Raw genomic sequence first — 7,037 nt, 5'->3', positions numbered from 1 at the left:
CACAGAAAAAATCAGAAGATGCTAATTACACAACTTCTTGTGAGGAAAGCAGAGGACGTGGGAAAAGAGTTGCACATGAAAAACAATTCCACGATATCTATGAAACTTCTGATGACAGTGCGGATGACGATTACAGTAATTACATTGTATTACATTATATTTCTATTGCATTTTATTACATTATATTTCTATTGCACTATCAGAAACCAAAGTTTTCCTTTCAAAAATTGAATTTTTTTCCTTTAATATAATATCAATGATTTAGTGTGAAAGCAACTATTCACGCTTTACTAACTTTTATTACACTTTATAGCATTCACCTCCGCGGTTATGTCAGACTGCACCCAAGAAGTCAAAAGTAGATAAAGATCGGGATTCATCCAGAAAAAAATATTTGTCCGCCAAACAAGTCCCGCATGAAAAGCAATCCTCGTATGAAAATGCCGCCAAACAAGTCCCGCATGAAAAGCAATCCTCGTGTGAAAATGCCGCCGAAGAAAGCTCTACGCCAAATCGTTTATTGTGTGATACAGAACACAGAGAGTTGATACAAACGGATGAGCTTAATAATATTAATTTGAATTTATCGACATCGGAACCTAAGGAAATTAATTTACAAAGTAAAAGTTCAAAATTATTTTATTTTCCATGTTATCTTTGATAAATTGGTATGTAACATAAGATGTAAAATCTATAATTAACACAATAATTTTTTTTAGATGTAAATGTTATTTCAAGTTCCCCATTAGCTGCATTAGCTACAGTTGACGACATTGGTAAGAACCTTATTTTACATTTACATTATTGTGTCATACACATTATAAATACATGATGCTTAAACTTATTGTATCCTGCTACATCCTAATCAGAAGGAATACAGTAAGAGAAAATTTATATGTCAATTTATTATATTTCAGAAAAGTTAATTCCAATTTGTGTGGAAATCTTAAAATATGTAAAAAGCATCGACAAAAGGCTGAAAAATTTAGAAAGAGGCGTTAATGCGGAAGAGCCTACAAATAAATTCGATGATATACTTCCGATCAATTCTATACGAAATCTTAAAGAATTTGAGGAAAGCATGGAAAGTGTTGAAATAAAAGCGAATTTTGTAAGTTAATTTTTGTATATAAATAATATTTATTATGTGAGTAATAGTATATTGAATTACATTTATTATTTATCTAATTACGTATGTGAATGAGTTTCTAGTCTCACTTAATTTTTTTAAGGTCGAATTTATGAGTAAAATCGGAGGAAAAGGCAGCAAAAATTTGGTTCAACGGTGCATGAGCCGTTTATTCACAAATGAATTCGGCATAGCATGTTCTTGGTGTGGTCGCGGGAATAATCATCGAATGAGCGATTTGAAATGCATCCGCATCTTAAAAGGTGAGCTTTTTTAACAAATCACATATTTTTATTTGCCTAAATTGGATTGGTAAGTATTTTATTTGTAATATTAATTATATTATTGAATATTTTAGGTATTTTAAGAAGCAAGGGTGTCGATGAATGCGACTTCGAAACTGTTGCAAGCGAATGGTTTTGCCTTAGCAAGCTGCGATATGATCGAGAAAGAAAAAGGGTATTACCTGACGATCGTGATGAAAGGGTATTGCCTGACGATGCACACTAACACGAGACATAATCTATTACATGATTTTCACTATTTTTTCGTCAACGTCGAATATCGTACTGGAACAAAGTTGCGTTACTAACATGTCGACATCGTCGGAAAAGTCGCTTCGTACCTCGGAAAATGAAGACATGTAAGAAACAAGTTCATATGCTCGGGGCAAAAATGATTAAACAAGTGAGTAATAACCAGCAATTTTCCGCTCTGGTTATGGTGGACGTACCTGAGTTGGTTTTGGACATTGCTGATTTGAGCATTGCCGTTGGCAATAATAGAATATTATAGATATAGAAGCGAAGCGATGGGATTGCTCTACCGTGCGAAGACAATTGCGGCCCTCAACCCGTGCGAAGATTGAGCGGATTAAACCGAATAAGAAAGTCATTTTGTTACCTGTGCAATAATTAGGAAGAAATTAATTTAAAAAGATTGGTCAATCCGCGCGAGATTTTGCGCGCGGCGAGAAGAGCCCTTCCGCTGTAACGTGACACAAGGCGCGCGGCGAAGCGATGGGAGAAGTGCTCTGCAAAAGACAATGGCTGTGTACGAGCGATACGTATCGTTGGAGCCCGCATCGAATTATTCTCTCTCTTTCTTCCTCTGTCCTCTAACTCGGTCTAACCCGCTCAATCTCCGCATGAGTAGAGCAATTGCCTCCGGACACCCTGTATACCAGCACAGTCGATTTACCTGCGGTAAGTAGAGCTACTGAAATTGGCCAACGAATACCGTGAGACCAATCTTAAGAGAGAGTGCATAGTCGGATAAAACAAGTACTCACCACATCGAATGTAGCTTTCTTATTCATACCAAAGTTTTAAAAATCTTAGTTTTTAGTTATATTTTCCAAATGGAATGCAATTAATAGTACCGGTTATTTTATTTCAATAAAGATAATTGGTAGAAAAATATTGATATATAAAATTACTTTTTTTGTTTTTTGTCGTAAGTTTTGTTTTTTGTGACAAGAGTTTATAGGAATTTTATTCCATCGCATTCCAATTGATATAAGCAATAAGTATATTACTTTAAGGCTGCGTTCGTTTTGACGCTTTCAGCGCTGTAAGCATCATTCTGTCTTCGTTGCACATTGAATATCAAACGAAAATAGAGCGACGCTTTCAGCACTGAAAGCGTCAAAACGAACGCAGCCTAAGTTTAATAAATGTTTAAGTCAAATAGTTTTTTTTTATTTATAAGAAATCTTATATATATACAGACCACGAGTATTATTTTAATTATATAAGTATTGCATATTACTTATGAGGAATTGTATTCCGATGAGACTGAATAATGTTCAAATGAACGTATTTGTATTTGTGATATAAATTATTAGTGATAAATTTTTAAAAAGATTTTTGGCACATCACTGCTAATAATTAAAAGAATCTCATTCAGAAGAAAATAACATTTTATATTTACACGCATATATATTATGCATATATTATGCGTATATATATGTATGTGTAAAAGCCACTCATCTCGTCATGTAATGTGTTGCAGGGACTATCCGTTATGTATATTCCACTGAATTATATACTATACTGGAATGCTCACTCAATGTTAAGCAGCCGATCAATCGAAAGATAAAGAGATAGACAAATGATAGATATGATGGCAGACATAATATATTTATCCTTTTGTCTTTAGCTCGAATTAGAAAAGGACGCGCTGGTGGCAATTTTCTATCCCTTTTGTCCCGTTTCTTTCCATTTGAGTGAGCATTCCCAGTATAGGTATTGCAACGGACTTTTCTTCCTCGTGCCGCGCAACTTCGTCACTTTTCTCGGTATCTCTAAACACGAAATCCGACAGATTTCTTGGGCGCCAGGTACGGTCAGGCCGCACCACTCAAAATAACGCGATAATTAGTCCTACAATAGTGACGGCTTAAGCTCGGTAACTCAGTTTACTAATTGGCAGAGGGGCGGGATTCTTAATGCGGGGAATCGTACTCGGAGCTTCGGAGAGAAGGAGAGTCATTAAATCAGCAACTCGGAATCTTTCAATAAAAATTAAGAAAATGGATTAATGCTTCATATTACTCATTTACGGCCTCGTGACTCGGTAGATCCTCGACACTCGAGGTATTACAAAACAATCGTGGTCTGATATTTATCGCTACCGAGGGGGACATATCCCGTATTATATTTCAATCGAGGAGGCGAGGGAGAAAGACATCTCCCAAATTACAAGACTCAAATACTCGACACAAGACAATCAGAAAGACGAAACTCGATAAATAATTAGACTAACATTTATACACAAAATTCTGGACTGTCGACTCGGTACGGCTCTCCACGGAGAGAGAGAGGCGGCGCAATTCTTACATTAATGACGAATCTCGGTACGGGCCTCGCGTTTCGCACACTCCCGAGTGCTCGGTAACGAAAGTAATTAACAATAACATAGATAACAATTTTTGCCGTGTTACTAGAGACGCGAGTCCCCGCCGAGTTCGCTCTTACCGAGATTTCGAAGTGGTGGCCTTACAATGTATGGAGGTCCGTCGGTGTCTTACGTGGTTCACACGCCGCAGTCTCGTCGAACAGTGTCCGACTCTGGGCTCACGGCACGCCGGCTACCGGCGTGCCGTGAGCCCAGAGTCGTACACTGTTCGACGAGACTGCGGCGTGCGAACCACGTGCGATACCGACGGACGACAGATTATTGTAAGGCCACCACTTCAAAGTCTCGGTAAGAGCGAACTCGGCGGGGACTTGCGTCTCTAGTAACACGGTTAAGATTGTTATCAATGTCATTGTTAATTACTTTCGTTACCGAGCCCTCGGGAGTGTCCGAAACGCGAGGCCCGTACCGAGATTCGCCATTAAAGTAAGAACTGCGCAGCCTCTCTCTCTCTCCGTGGAGAGCCGTACCGAGTCGACAGTCCAGAATTTTGTGTATAAATGTTAGTTTAATTACTTATCGAGTTTCGTCTCTGATTGTCTTGTGTCGAGTATTTGAGTCTTGTAATTTGGGAAATGTCTTTCTCCCCCGCCTCCTCGATTGAAATATAATCCGGGATATGTTCCCCTCGGTAGCGATAAATATCGAACCATAATTGTGTTGTAACACCTCGAGTGTCGAGGATCTACCGAGTCACGAGGCCGTAAATACGTAATGTGAAACTGCAATCAATTTACTAATATGAAATATATTTATTTAACTTTTATTTAAATATGTCAGTGTGCCGATTTAATGACTCTCCTTCTCTCCGAAGCCCCGAGTACGATTCCCCGCATTAAGAATCCCGCCCCTCTGCCAATTAAGAAACTGAGTTACCGAGCTTAAGCCGTCACTATCGTAGAATTAATTATCGTGTTATTTTGAGTGGTGCGGCCTGACCGTACCTGGCGCCCAAGCAATCTGTCGAATTTTTGTGTGTAGAGATACCGAGAAAAGTGACGAAGTTGCGCGGCACTGGAAGGAAAAGCCCTGTTGTGTGCCTCGAACAAGGCACTGGAGTTGCGCCGAATTAAGGATGAGGACAGTGTTGTGAGACGGGCCGGGTTTTCTCGCGCATGCGCGGCGGACATAGCATCAGTGAGGTATATGTACAGATAAAAAGATGTACCATGATCACATAATTCTGCAAAATTTTTTGTAATATAAGGAAAAATTTGTAATATATAATTAATAATACAGCATACATATGCACAATTATATATATATACATATATATTGTATTATTAAATATATATTACATATCTCTTCTAGTCTTCCCGCCAAGAGTGTCAACCGTCAGCGCCCTATCTCCTACCACCTCTTCACTACAGATAGATACATCACTGCTACCATCCATTATGGCCGCGCATGCGCGAGAAAACCCGGCCCGTCTCACAACACTGGATGAGGATCCTCGGGTCGACCGGGACGTCGTAGGAAGATAGGAAGATTATACTCTCTTCTTTTGATTAAATCGACTCTTATTTCTGATTAAATTGGGTTTCACTTTATTTCTCGACCTTTCTTTAAATATATATATATATATATATTCGCGTAACATTCGATGTTTGGCTAACGAGCGTTTATTAGTAATTCTCTTAATGATTCAGATTTTTTATTAGTGAGTCTCGTCCTGATGTTCCGGATTCTTATTAGCGACCACGTCTTGATGTTTAGGAATTGTATTCGAGACTGCCTCCGCGGGCGGGCTCTCCGTCTTATATCTTCTTTTGTTCTTTGATTTTCAACGGGCGAGGCCCTTGGAAACAAGTCCCTGATTGGTTAACAATACTCACGCGTTTTTGGTCTAATTGCAAGCGAAGCAGGTCGAAGTCCCTGGTCTTCGCTTGCATCTCGCGGTTTCCGGTGCTTCGCGCGTGTCTCGCTGCGTTAGCGTTTCCACGCGACGAGCGTTTGTCGAGAGCGCTCTTTTATAAGCAAAAATGTTTTACAGTATTCTATAAAGATATTCAGTAAATTCTAATTTCTAATAACTACTGGTTATAGTTCGGGCTATAACATTCCTCCCCCGTAAAAAAAAGAAAAACGGAGGTACGAAGTTTTTCGCTTTCTTATCTTATTTTTGTTAAGATTATTTCTAATGCTACGTACAGTTATAATTCCCGTTTACAATGTAGTTTTATAATCGTTTCTTATTTCTAAAATCTAGTACTTTGGCTCCTTTTTAATATTGATCTTGGTATGCCAAAGTCATCGACTATCCTAACTGATGGTCGTCTTTTGTTTTTATTTCTTTGTCGTATTATTATCCAAAATACTATAATGGTTATTATAATTAATATTATTATTATTCCGCTAGATGTCATCGGATAGATAAATTGTTTCGTTGCGTAGAAGTTTTGTTCGTTGTTTTGTAAGTCGTTATCTATGTCTGTCAATTTGGCTTTGAGGTTTGTTAATTCTAAACGATGTTGTGAGATGTTTTCTAGCGTGTCTTCGTTATGTCTTGTTATATTTCCGTCTCCTGGAATTGTTATATTGATACTAGGTAGAAAGGTTTCTAGAACGGTTTCGTATGTTTTTTCTTCTGTTTCTATTATTGTGTCTGGTGTTGTCAGTTTACAATTTCCGTTTTTAGCGTAATTTCGCCGGTATTTCTTATTATTTTATTTTCGAGCTGACCGTCACATTGTATGGTTATCGTTTGTTCGGCGTCCGTCGAGTATAACCAGGTGTGCTCTTGGTGTAATGCTATCCATAACATGTGGGTTGAGACATAGTGTCTTACATTACATTTGCTCTGATAATGTTGTCGCTGCGTATACATTTGAATTTCGCATGGTGCGTCTAAATCTACGCGGTGTACAGGTGAATTGCGTTTACATACATATAGTGTATTAATTTTATTACAGTTTCGTAATTCGCTTTCCGTCATTGTCGCATACGTTAATTTTTCTTTATCTATAACAATTATTTGATTATCTATTTT

General features: G+C 38.1%; 1 long non-coding RNA gene across 1 annotated transcript; it reads left to right on the top strand.

The window, feature by feature from the left end:
- The first annotated feature begins 571 nt into the window (after positions 1-571).
- Positions 572-966, top strand: LOC145948702 (uncharacterized). Its single transcript, XR_014427441.1, has 3 exons — positions 572-620; positions 720-776; positions 918-966. It is a non-coding gene; the product is annotated as an uncharacterized LOC145948702 (long non-coding RNA).
- Positions 967-7,037: the final 6,071 nt, after the last annotated feature.

This window comes from Prenolepis imparis, unplaced genomic scaffold, assembly GCF_030444845.1.
Source record: "Prenolepis imparis isolate NDT839.2.m4 unplaced genomic scaffold, iyPreImpa1.0 SCAF_595, whole genome shotgun sequence".
In the NCBI taxonomy this organism is placed as follows: Eukaryota; Metazoa; Arthropoda; class Insecta; order Hymenoptera; family Formicidae; genus Prenolepis; species Prenolepis imparis.
The sequence above is the reverse complement of the archived record's forward strand: the minus strand, read 5'-3'. Positions and strand labels throughout refer to the sequence as shown.